Source organism: Cotesia typhae, unplaced genomic scaffold (genome assembly GCF_013202065.1).
Source record: "Cotesia typhae breed Kobodo isofemale line unplaced genomic scaffold, CoteBio_Ctyphae contig_119, whole genome shotgun sequence".
Lineage (NCBI taxonomy): Eukaryota > Metazoa > Arthropoda > Insecta > Hymenoptera > Braconidae > Cotesia > Cotesia typhae.
The window spans coordinates 2,563,497-2,577,325 of NW_027423712.1; the positions used below are offsets into that span (position 1 = coordinate 2,563,497).

At 30.4% G+C, this 13,829-nt stretch overlaps 1 protein-coding gene across 1 annotated transcript in view; it reads left to right on the forward strand.

Annotated features, from left to right (window-relative positions):
* Positions 1–13,829, forward strand: part of LOC141530006 (uncharacterized) — a 167,378-nt gene that overhangs the window by 15,962 nt on the left and 137,587 nt on the right. The gene's annotated exons all lie outside the window — the stretch shown is intronic.

Genomic DNA, 13,829 nt, shown 5'->3' on the forward strand with positions numbered 1-13,829 from the left:
TAAAGGGTAGGGTCGAGAATGTGAAGGTAAAGATGTAATATGCTACCAAGTAGGTTGGATATATATAGTATGTTTTTTTTCTTCTTAAGTCGGTAAGGAAAAAATGTAAGGGTTGGTTTATAAGAGAGTGGGGTATATAACTAAGTGCAGTATATTCTTGTAGCAGAGTTATAGCTTCTACTCAGCGCATATGAATTTCACAGTGTGTGCAGTACATTTTTCTTGTTCACTCGTTCATACTCTCTGCGTCTTCTTTTACTTTAGTTTCATGCACGTTCTATCTCCACTTTTTCGCTGTTGGGTTTTCATGTGTGCGTTATACAACAGTATACACCTCAGGGGAGCCTTGAAATTGAAGTTTTCTCCTACCTCACTCATATCCACTCGTACTCGTCATTTGCTGCTCTTATTACGATTTTTTCTTTTTTTTTCATTCGCTTGCTTCCTATCCCATTACTTGTTTTTTCAAATTTTTTTCTGACGAGGTTCACTTTTTGCGTTTCGCGTATTTTCTTCTGTCAACAAAAAAAAACCCAAAAAATAACGAGCAATAGAAGGAGAAAAGTTTGTGGTTTTGAGTATCCTGAAGAGCGTAAGTCATGTAATATAACGTGAATCCTGAAAACGTGAAACATACTACAAAATAAAATAGTGTCCCATGTTAAAACTTTTTGAATTACCTTTTTTGTTGGCGTATGTGTTTAAAGAAAGAAGAGAGAACTTTAAGTGGCTAAGAATTTTTTAAATTAGTTTTTATGAAACTTGAGTATGTATTGAAATTCATATTAAAACGTCATGTATATTATTATTATTATTATTGTGAGTGAATATGAAGACATGGTGACATATATGGTTGGATAAATTATTAAATGAAATTTAACGACTCGAGTTTCTCAAGTTAATTTTAGTTATGAAGAGCTTCGTGAATAATAAAATTAAAAAGGTGAATAGTACATATATATATAGATACTACTACCGAGGATAGAGGAATGTTATATCTGAATAGAAGTAGTGTGTTTTCAGATTAAACTTTAATGTATTTAGTACGTGGTTCTTGAAACCAACTGTTAGATGATTGTGAACTAGGCAAAGTTTGATGCAACTGCTCTTGCGAAATTTCCGTTAAATCGTTTCGAAAATTAACGGGAGATTCCACTCAGCTTGGTTGTATATGTTGACCCACAGGATAGTATGTGCTTGAAATCAAATTAGATTGTGCGTCTTCTTTAAAATTAATTTTGAATATAGTTAAGAAAATCTTATTCTTGTTAAAAACTTTATACTCAGAAAATCGAGTAAAAATTTATAATAAGATGACCGTGTAAAAGTTACGTGGAGCATGTTCTTGACAAAATTTTTTACTGTGTATGAAAGTTTTGTTGTAGTAGATGGTGGTCGCTTGGAATTTTCTAGCCGGATTAGATTCGTAAATAGTTTATGACCCGAAAAATTAATCTCAAATGTAATCAAGTTTGGGTCAATGCGAAAACTTTCCCGTTTTATGAGATTTTTAATAAGAGATTAAGCTTAAATTTATAACAGCTGTGAATTATTTCATTATTTTGTGGTGAAAATCAACCCGTGGGACAATTTTCATATATGATCAAATCAGGCAATGTATAAGAATAAAAATATAGTTTTGTATTTTATCTAGAAATGTGTACGACAATTAACATGTTCAATGAAATAAGATTAGTTCTTTTAAAAATAAAAAAAAAATTAACTCTCTTATAGTGAGACGATTTAGAGATCATGCGCCATCTGTCGGATATTTTTAATACTATTTTGTGTGGAAAAATTATTTATGAAGTTTTTCATGCCAAATATGGGCATATATGATTTAATGTAGTGAATTTATATATCCGGCCAATTTATATATGTGGCCATACTTAAAAAATTTTTTACGGGAATGAAAGGACAGAAGAATTTTTGTATGACGTTCGATCAAAAAATAGAATAGGTCATTGCGAGAACTGACAACAAGAGAAACTTTTTTTAATGCTCGAGGTTTTTAAATTGTGAAAAAAACTGGGAACTAATTAAAAAAAAAAAATAAACGACGAAAGCTAGGAAATAAACTCCGGGCTATACAAGTGAATTGTAGTAGTTTTCGAGTCAATAATTGATTTTATTTCACAATGTAAAAGTTAATCAATAATATTTAAGTGCAAATAATATTTCATGGCTGTATAAAAAAAATCTAATAATTGTTTGTCATAGAAAAAAAAAAAAAATAGCATTTGTTAATTGAGTTTTGTTGGATCAAATTAATAGATGTTCATATTTTTTTATATTTGTAGCTCGTGACCAAGAAAATATCGTTAGTCTGAAGCATTACTCGTAATGAAACAGTTCATACATACAATTTGTACCTGTCGTCTCACCGGCACTTGATCAAAGTCAATATCAATTTGTTTCTCAGCATCTTCACTTTTTTCTCCGGTACTCGGTAATCTTATCAATAGGAGAAATACGGCTTTTCCGTCCGTCCATTTTAGATTAAAAAAGAAAAAAATAAATAAAAAAAGTTGATGGACAAAAAAAGGCTTCCGTTAATTTAGTTTTTCAAACGTAATGACATAAATCATGAACCGTCTAATCTCATTACATGCTTTCCAGTTTGTAATTTACAAAATCATGACAGCTTAGTTGTATATTTTCGTACTTAGTTACATGCTTCGTTTGCAAAAGTAACTTCTATTTTCTGTGAATTCAATTTTACGAGCTGATTATTTTATAAGATTACTACGCTAAAATTTTATTTTAGTAAAAATGTTTTAGAAATAATATAATAATTATACAGTTTTTTAAATCTAGGTAGTTTAATTTAATGGAATAAATTTTAAACAATTCTCACAGGAGTTTTTTTAATTGATTACTTATAACCATAAATTAATATCAATAAATATAAGTAATTATAACAATGACAATACATAAAAGTGCTGAATACTGTGCATAAAATTTTTAACACAAATTTTTTTCACACAACAATAGAAAACTTTTTGCTGTATCCTGTAAATAAAACACGTTGAACCAAATTTTAATAAACATTATTTCACTTTCAAGTTTTACTCATAAATGTTAACATAAAAAATAGAAAATAATAAATTATTAACATTACTCTGTTTAATTAAGAAAAATTAATTACTAATAGCAACCTTGCAGCCACCAAGTGACTGCCGTGACTTGTAAATTATGAATAAATAAAATTTTGCTTTATTAAATAATGACTTTTGTAAATTTGCACTGTACTTTAATTAAGATTTTTTGTTGAATAATATTTATTCTCATCGAGTTAAATAAAAAGAATCTACAATAATTTGATGATAATTTTTAGTATTTAATTCTCTCCGTATATTTGATAGTATAAACTTCTAATTCACATCATGCTTGGAGTAACTTTTACACTATCCGAGTTAAAAATTTTCATACCAAGTTATTTATACAACACCGAGCCCAACAAATTTTTACAGTCTATACAGTACGAAAAAAAATTCTTATTAAAGGCCAGACTGATAATTTCATGTAAATAAATAAAATTTTGCTTTATTAAATAATAAATTTTGTTAAACTGCACTGTACTTTTTTAACTATTGACTTTTTTAAAGATATAAGCTCATTCCGATGTTACCTTCATCAAGAGCTTTCATTTGAGTACCCACATGCATTTTTATATATTTTTTATATATACATATATATATATGAAAAATTGATGGAGGTACTTGAATGAAAGCTCTTGATGAGTGTAATAACGGGATGAGCTTATATATTTAAAAATGTCAATAGTTCAAGAGATACAAGGTAATTTCTTAACTATCTATCTAAAGATAGAGATAGAATACACCCTAAATATTTATCATCATAAATTGACTATTGGTGAGAATGATATGAGACCTTGAAAAGGCACAACTTCAAGTCAAGACTTCCAACGCTACTAAATTTAACCATAAAAACCCATTTTATCATATAAATACACTGGCCACAAAATTTCCCTTGTTCCCTTAAAAATATAAATAATGTTACTGAAATTAAGTGAAATAGGATTATTTTTTTAACTTTTCAACAAATAAATTTGTAACGTTGCGGAAGGCTGGAAGGCCTCACCCCGAATATTTATCGAAGTTTCCTCCGGATGGACAGCTCGCCGAACCCAGAGTTCGTTTGGAGGATCACACAACTACAGCTAACTTTACTAATTTTAATCTTAAAATATATCAGAGTCATGTTTTTATTACTATAGGACTGGGGTTTATTCGACAATCAAAAATAATTCAAACAAAATAAGATGTTATTTTATTAAACATTAGTGATTAAAGATAAAAGTGATAAAAAAAATTAGGTTATTTTAATCTCGCGACTTAGACACACCTTACAAATTGAGAAATCATAATAATAATAATAATAATAATAATGAAATGATAATAAATAATATATACATAAAACCTTTATACACGTGTTTATGAGAGACGAGCCGCGACCTATGTACTTGGGACTCACGACGCGTTCCACGATAGACTAACCCCTACTCGATTCTAACGGACTTGTACCCTTCCCTCTATATACAGAGTTAGGCCCTGTAGCCAAAAGAGTCACGCTCGTCTCTCTGGTCGCTCATGGCTCGTCTTTTTATCCTTCTCTCTCTTTTATTTAAAAATAGATAAAATATATATATTCCTTTTCTCATATATATATTTCTATATATAGAAATATATATATTTCTTTTTCTCTCACAACGTTTAAAATAATAACTAAACTTTTATTAAATAATAGAAAATTACGTGCTCGCCACAAATTATTGTAGAGAAAGTTTTTATATTGGTGCAATTTTTTTTAATACTAAAATATTAGTAAAATCTTTCTAGGAGTGAATTTCACTCCAGAGAAATTTGATCCATGAAAAAAAAATCCCCACCACTCCGCAACCCTCATTAAAAAGAAGAATCAGAAAGAATTCAAAATGATTTGATTTTTATTCATTTTGAATACTTTCTAATCCTTCAAATTCTTTTTAATACTATCTCCTATGGGCATTTAACATGTGAGATCATTTTTAATTCTTTTTTTTAATAAGGGAAATTCTCGATATATAATAAAATAATTTAAAATAAATATTTAAAGGCATTGTCAAGTGAGTGATGATGTAATTTATTCAGTCGATTAAGCGCAACATCTTGGCACATTTCTCTTGGGCATGATTCATTAATTTTCCATTTAGTCAATTGACGTGAACCAGCCAGCAGCTGCTGGGGGTTGAGGTGTCCTCCGATTAATGGTTAGTCGATGCAATTTAGAGGCAGTCTACCTCCAAGACGGTCTTTGAATCGCATCACAAAATCGAAGTGAAGCTTCAAAGTTAGCCACAGGGGACTAGTGCTTCTTATCATCATATACTCATACACATATACATAAATATATATACGTCTATGTATATATATTTATGTAATCCTTTTATTCTGACAGTCACCTTTACTACCTTCCGCTTCTCCTCTCCACACAGTCCGCGACTGTGATTTACGGTCGAACAGCTCGCGAACCTCTAGACATAACGCTCTGTCCATTAAATCAACGTATGTCGGCTGAAGTAGAGAGAGAGAGAGAGAGAGAGAGAGAGAGAGAGAGAGAGAGAGAGAGAGAGAGGAACCCAAAGAGACTAGTCAGAGACCAAGAGAGCGGAACTCATTGCGCCTCGGAGCCATTGTCCCTAGAATAATGTTTGCGTAAATTCGAAAATACGTGATGTTTGTCTGATACATGGTTGTATCGCTGGAGAATTGCCGACTAGACTGACGGAAAAAAATGAACCTGAAAGAACCATCTACGATTTATAAGCTCTGCAGTGCTTTCTGTTTGTAATTTATTTTATTTAATTACTTGGTACTGATGTGGATTAAAAGTTTTCTAGGAATTTTGGACGAGAATTTCATTACTTTCAGTGAGTCGAGTTTACCTTCTGCTGTTTAATATTTACTAAATTTATATATTTTGAATAATAATAGTAATAACAATGGAGAAAAAGGAGAGTACTTACAAAAATACAGAGTTTTTGAGGAGTTAAGTTTTTTTTTTTTAATTTTTATTATTTGTTTATTATTTGGGGGCAAAACGGAGCATACATCACACAATTGGAAAATTTTACTTCTCGAAAATAAAATAATCAACATACTTTATTCAGAATTTTACTAAAAATCTAAGACAGACGAAAAAATCACATTTCTTTTAAAAATGAAGGGAGTAATTTAATTGTTGAACTTTTCAATTATTTTTGACGGGTTATTTAAGTGAAAAAGTGAAAAATGGTCGTAACAAGACCCAAAAAAGTTTATTGAATCTCCAATATTCTAGCTTTACCATCAATCAGTTAGAAATTAGTAAAGATTTAGATTTTCAGAAATAAAATAAGAAAAAATTTTGTAAATTTTCCGATTGTTTTTTTTTAAGTCCAAGGGCTCAAAAAATTTTTTTTGAACTTAACAATCACGTCGGTTTGATAGTCTATTTATTAAAATTGAATTTTCTCTTCATAAATTTTAACAAAACTTAATACAGTTGAATTAAATTGAATCTAAATTGAAAAGTTGTGAACAAGTTGAAAATATGATTTCGTAAATAATTAAATAAAGCACACTTAAGTTTCCAGTGTAAACATTGACGGTGTTAAAGGACAATGGGTATTTCAACCACTAACGTTATTAACTATTAATCCTTAAGAGATTACGTTTATGTGTGAGAATAATCTTCTGAGGGTATGTCGAGCTTAAAGTAGAATAAATCTACTCACCTATAAGCACTGTTAAGTAATCTTGTGTGAATATTAGATTTCGTAAATGTACCGTAAGTAAAATAGCAAGGATTGCGTTCGGTGTCGTTGAGAAATTTCGTTTGAGGTTTCTGTAAAGTCACTATACTAGTTTAACACGGTATAAACAGTGGTAGCAATGAGACTGTTCTTTGCATCGAGAGAGAAGACTAAACGATATCTATCCAGCCAGTCTGGTTCACTTCCAAGGCATTGTTGTTTGATGTCATTAGATTAACCGGGACACACAAGGCTGGTTACACACCTAGTTATATACTAGTCTACTACTAGAGCAATCGCAGTCAACTCCTCTGGTTACAGACACTGAAAATTCGCTACTCTCCCCAACTAATTGTAGAAATCCATTCCAATTGGACAGTCGTTAATTGTCAAAGTTTGTTTTATTTATTGTTCGGTTTCTGTTTTTTTTTTTATGAATGGACTTTTTTCTCCAATTGGAAAAATGGTTAACTTTGACGACAATTATTGAAATTTTACACTGGAAAAAAATAATATGGTTCATATAAATATTTTTGTTTTTATTTCAGTCTTGTTTCAAAATATTGACAGCTCTTAATTAAAACAAACGTTACACTTGGATGAAAAAACTACAATTCTTCAATGGAGATTGACAAAAGTTTCTATTCAAGTTTTTATTCCTTTGATCGAGTATTTTATTTGTTTTTAAATAAGGGATTTTTTTTTTGTTTTAAGTCGGTAAAATTGATTCAAGATAATGCCGACTTTTTTTAAGGCGTTATTATATCCACTTGCGAGGCAGAAAAAACGCGTTTTTTTGTGAATTTTTTCCAAAGAGGCATTTTATTTTATACATTAATGGAAAAAATGTACTTCAACAGAATTTAATGTATTTTAACAATCAGTGGTTTATTTAAAAAAATATTGGATCCCCTAGCTCCTATAGATGATCTGCGGAGAGACCTCCAAAAAAAGGTGCTTGGCGGTGAACAAGATATCTCTGGTCCAAATTATCTGAAAACCAAAAACCAAAAATATTTAGTTTTGTAATAAATAAGTACAGGTAATGATCGAAGGTCTAGTCAAAATTTTGATTTTTGACAAAATGGCGGCCGTTCAAAAAAAAAATTCAGTTTTTCATGCAAATTTTTCACTTAAAAGTGACTTAAAAAATCGAAATTATTGTCCAAAACCTTATTCCTTCGATCATTACCTGAAAAATATATCTGAGTAAGTCGTGTAAAAATTTCAAACCGATCGGTTTAGCGGTTTCGGAGAAATTTTGTTCACCGACTCTGAAAACACGGTTTTGAGATAAACGCGTTTAAAGTTTCGGGAACGATTTACACTAAATTAAAAATTTTTTTTTTCAACTTACATCGTGTCATCTATTCCAGCACCATAAGAGGAACCCTCTGCTTCATCGTTTGCCTCCAAAATGTTTAACTGTTGTTGTCTAGGAGCCATTCTTCCCTCGCGCGTCGACCCTTGCGCTCTTGCGTCCGAAATTGAGATGCGCTCTGCGTTCTCTTTACTCACGTAGGAATGAGCATTGGGTCCAAGTGATAATCCCATAGCACTCATATAATAAAGCAGAGATGTTTTACCTTCATTAAAGACCCCGGCTGCAATGTTTGCAGCTATTTCCACAATTTTAGAGCCAGCTGGAATAATTTTTGGAGTTATTTTCCATATCAGCTGATTATAACTTTCATTATTGTTCTGGGTAAAACCACCAACGCATCGTTCCAATAATTTTTTGTTACTTAGATCTTCGTAAATTGGAAAAATAGCTGTTGCAACATCAGGTGGTAAGGCCTCATAATTATGTTTATAGCTGGGCAAAGTTCCCAAGGCTCGCGCTTTTTGCCACGAACACCACGAGTTTTCTCCTATAGGACAATTATCATGCTGAGGGTTTTCATCTGTAGAGCAGTTATGGAAATAAGATGCCCAAATGGCTTTATACATATTGTCAACAGAATCACAGTGTCTTCTAATCGCTAAATCATAGTAAACAGTTAATTTATCAATAACTTTCCCAGTCAATTTACCTTTGCCACCAAGTAACTTTTTTTTTTTTTTTCCATTCTTATCTTTCATTTCTTCTACTGTATTATTTACTATGTCTCTTAGCCGTTTGCCCATTCTTTTTTGAACATGCCCAATACATTCTTTGTTCGTTACTTCTGTCTCACCATAAGGAGCAGCCTTCAAAATCCCCGAATAGGTTTTAGAGTCACCATCACCGATGTAGTTTCTAAAACGAACTTGATACTTTTCCAATGAACGTTTGAACATGGTAATAACAGCATCAACTTCCATTTTTCCTGATGACCCATCGTGATTAGCTGAGCATACGTCTTTGTGCTCTGCCCACCATTCCTGATATTCAGCAGTATCCTTGTGAGATTTCCAAGGCTCGCATTGCTTACAGTAAGAGCTTTTAACTAAAAGATCAATTATTTTTCCACTGTAGTATCCAATTAGAGATGTAACTCCAAATAGAGAAGTAAATCCCCTTTTTTTCCAAGTCCCATCTCCCGAGACTGTTAAATCACTCTTATGTTCATCACCCTGCTGTTCAGACGTGGCATCCATTTCCTCAACACAAGCTCTTTTTAAAAGTTTATCTGTAACTAGTGACACACATTCGTGGATATTTTTAACGATCATATCATATGAAGTTTGGAGCAAAAAAGCTGGCATGTCCATTAGCCCACAAAATTGAGTAGCACCTTTCAAACCTAACCCAAGGGTTCTCATCACAAATATAAAGCGTCGATTTATTTCATACGAGTGTTTAACAAAGTTACAAGAGTTTATACTACGAGGACTACATTTATCACATAAGATAACAATTTTAAAACCAAGTCCACGTTCTGATGTTGTTTCGAATTTTACTGGCTCATGGCAGGTTTTACACAATACATATTCACTAATAGCCGTAAACACAGTTATAAAATTTAAAATTCTATATTCAACTGACGTATCGCGAGTTACACATATTTCCTCTTGTGCTTTAAATTTTTTTGCTGAGGCGCTGAAACTGCTCTCATCATATTCCACGGTTTTCGGATTAAAAACGTTCTTCCGTTTCTTCGAGACCAAATTTCATTGGAATTTCTACGAGTTTTTCTGCTAATTTTACGAGGCATTTTTGATTTTAATTAATTAAACTATACACACTGAGAAATATATAAACTGAGTACAAACACAACTTGTCCACGTGAAAGATCACTTCTAACTGATGAGTTTACATATTTTTAACCTAAAATTCTTCAACATAAGTTTCAGGTATAAAGTAGATCTTTTGTATTATTATATTAGTGTCTCAAACACAATATAAATCGAGAACAAAAGGATAGAAGCTACCAGAAACAGCTGCTACTCCGGCTCGTGCTCCGCCTACTTTCGAACGCTCGGAGACGTTCTTACTAATACGCTCATATCTCCGAAACTAATTGTCGGATCGATTTGAAATTTTCAGAGAATATTCTTGAATATATGTACATTCAAAAAATGAAAAAAAAATCGATTTTTTGAAAATCACAAGTGGATATAACCCCTTAAGAAAATATTTTTCAAAACAGGTTATTAAACTTGTTTTTAAAATACATCTGTATATTTTTTTATTATTTATTTATTTTTTTTTTTTAATTAATTGTTATTTAGAGTCGGTTTTAACTGCTATGGTCATATCGCCGACTTTAACTGTTGGGAGTGGTACATTGGGGTTTTTTTGGGTTGTGAAAATCTTAATCTACGCGGCAAGGGTCGAATATCAACCAAGATGGTTTCTAAGACCAGCTTGGGATTCGAACCCACGCCTGGCCGGTGAGCGAGTCCGAGTGCTCTATAAGCCATGCGCCTTAGACCATTCGGCTAACCTCACCGATTTTTTTATTATGTAGTGAATTTCTACAAAACTTATATAAATTTCTAATAGTAAAATTATATACATTTTTTTATTTATAAAAATTAGAGATTAGATGTAGTGAAAATTTTTCTGTGATGGAATCAGGATAGCCACTGTCTCGGATAGCTTAACTGGTAGAGCCTTTGGCGCGTAACCAAACGATCTGGGTTCGAGTCCCGGTCTGGGCTGTCCGAATTATTTTTTCGATTACCGAAAATTCCTATTGAGTAAGGTCCCCCCTCGCCCTTTATCTTTCATTTTCCCCAGTTCCCAAAATTTGTCTTTCATGACAAATTTAGCTATGATATATGGCTAGTTTCTGTGATGAAATCAGGATCAATTTATGTTATAAAGAATTTTTCAATAATAGAAACCAGTTATTGTTTAGTATATTTAATATTTTATGACTAAATTATCGACAGACATCTAGGTTATTTGATATATAAAAATCTTCAATTAAGTACGTTCGTTGGATAAATTTCTACATCTAGTAGTTATTAGTATTGAGTTAAAAAATGCTCACTTATGAAGCAAGAATTTAGAAACCAAGAAAAAAAATCTAGACGCAATAAAATTGACTCTCCTTAGAGTTTTCTTAGTTCAAAAAATTTTTCTGAAGTCAAATTTTTTTTGTCTGCGAATAAAACCTATTAGTATACTATATAATTTAATAATTTAAAAATAATAAAGAAATAAACGATTTATCTGAGCAATAAAAATAATTCAAGCTAAAAAAAATGACGGGACAACTCAAGAGAGTTTAATATGAGTTTTATCAAAGTTATTTCCTAACAATATGATAAAATAATTTAAAGCGAGTTTAAAAAAAGAGTAGATTAAAAAAGAAAATACAAAGAAAAATAAATAAAAAAATCGAGATTTACTCGGTACGGCACAAATATAATTCTACTGAAAAACGCCCGAGGTGTTCTCCCCCGTGCTGACTTTGTATAACGATTAACTTTTAAGTCCCGCCGTGAAAGCGAGAAATTAAATGTTCAAACTCTTGAATTGGTCTCTCGATTTTGTTTCAAGACTCAGCAGGTGGGGTTACAAAGCTCTATTTTAATGCTGTTCACTCGCTATTACTGCTATTGGTATTACCAGTTTAAACTAACAAAAGTCACCGTAAAATTCGACGCTGAAATGAGCTTGTCCAATTGACGGCTTCTATAAACAAGCTTCTTAATCAAAGAGACAAAGAATTAAACTTTATTTCATTTCATTATAAGTATGCTCCGCTTTAGTGATACAGAACACTCAAGATTTATATGAAATAAAATAATCGTTTAACTTTATTAAAAGAAATCAAATAATGCTATGACGTTGTTCTATAATTTAAAAAAAATTGTAACAATAATAATAAGTCATCACTTGTGTTTAAATCGAATTAAGAAATAATATTGAACTTACAATTTGACTTGACTCTTCAATTTTATTCGTTATTAAAAGATTTAATTGAATGAAAGATGCAATTAAATTATAATCTAGAATATATACCGAGAAACTTATCGATTTACAAGCTTGCTAATTAAATTATTCTATAAAAAGATGAAAAATCATCATTTACAGAGTTTGATTTTTTTTACTTCGGTTTATGACGTGTGAAGTTTTTTTATATATAAATTTATTGGCAGTTCTTTTATGTACTTAATTGGAATTTATTATGTAGGATTTTAAATTTCTTCAAACTCATGACCACGAAAATAAAAGAGAACAAGAAATATCGTAAATTTATAATTATTAATTATGTTTGATGGTTGAAAATTTAATAAATATTTAATTATATTTATCGACGAATAAAAATTGACCACAGTAAAATTAAGTTGGGTAAAAGTTTCGGATTGATAGGGTTAAAAACTAAAATTTTTATAAATGTCTAAAAGCAGTATCGATTTTTAATAATAATTTAGTGATTGCACGAGAATAGAATCTACTAAAATTATAAATTATAAAACGATAAAATAAGTAATGGTGATAGTATTATAACACGTGACGTATAATGCCATTGTACGAAATCTAATTTTCTGTAGATAAAGAGAACGATATAGTGATAGCGCGAGGTTAGAGACGATTATTGATACTCCCCGAGCTGGAGCGTTAATTATCAACGGACGTAGTGAAAATTAGCGCTGCGGCAAAACTTCATTTTCGTGTTGCGGGATTATCATTTTATTATTCAAAATAGCTTTAATTCACTGGCATTCAACCTTTAACAATGCGATCTAGAATCATTCAAACGAAATATTTTTCAATTATTTATATTTACGCTCTTCTTTCATTCTTATTTAATTATTAATCTATTTCGATAATTAATCTCTCGCTTTTATTAATAACAATAATAAATTAATAGAGTTCAATGGATTCATTTATTAACCCCTTCTCCTTTTTTTTCGACATTATGAGCCTAGTTAATACTCATGAAAATAATTTAACTGTTTAATGTTTGGTCATTGACTGTTGTTCGAAAAAATCCGGTAAATATATGAATTATAGTCATGATATATCTAAAAAACCAAATAGTTTTTTTTTCAAGTTATTATTAAGTTTTTTTACAGATAAAATATTTTTTAAGTTTAAATTTTATGTGTTATCATTCAAACAACTCACTGGCTAGTGCGACACATATTTTTGTAGAAAATTGCACACTATAAAAAACGTCTCTTAAGATTTTTCGATAAATTAATTTTTGGAAAACTTATTTTAGATTTAATTTGGACATATTTCAAATTGGAAGTTTTTCTTTTATTTTCAGCGAAATTTTTGTTATTAAAGTAAAAATATCTGATCGATTTTAAAGAACGTCTAATTCTAAATTAGAAAAAAAATTATTAAAGATGAATTCGAAGTTTTTTCTATAAATAACAATAATTTTTTTTAAATAAATTGAAAACTGCGAATTTGGGATATATCTGACTTTAATTTCGAACAACTCTTGGAAAAGTAAATTTATCGATTAATCATACCATACTGTTTTTGTAAAGTGTTAAATTTTTAACGAAACTATTTGTCGCGATTACCAGTAAGTTGTTTGTATAACGAGATATAAAATTCTAAATTTTTAAAAAATTTTTTTCCCGTATTATTTTTTTTTGGTTTTTTCGATACACCTTGACATATATTTATACTCATTTT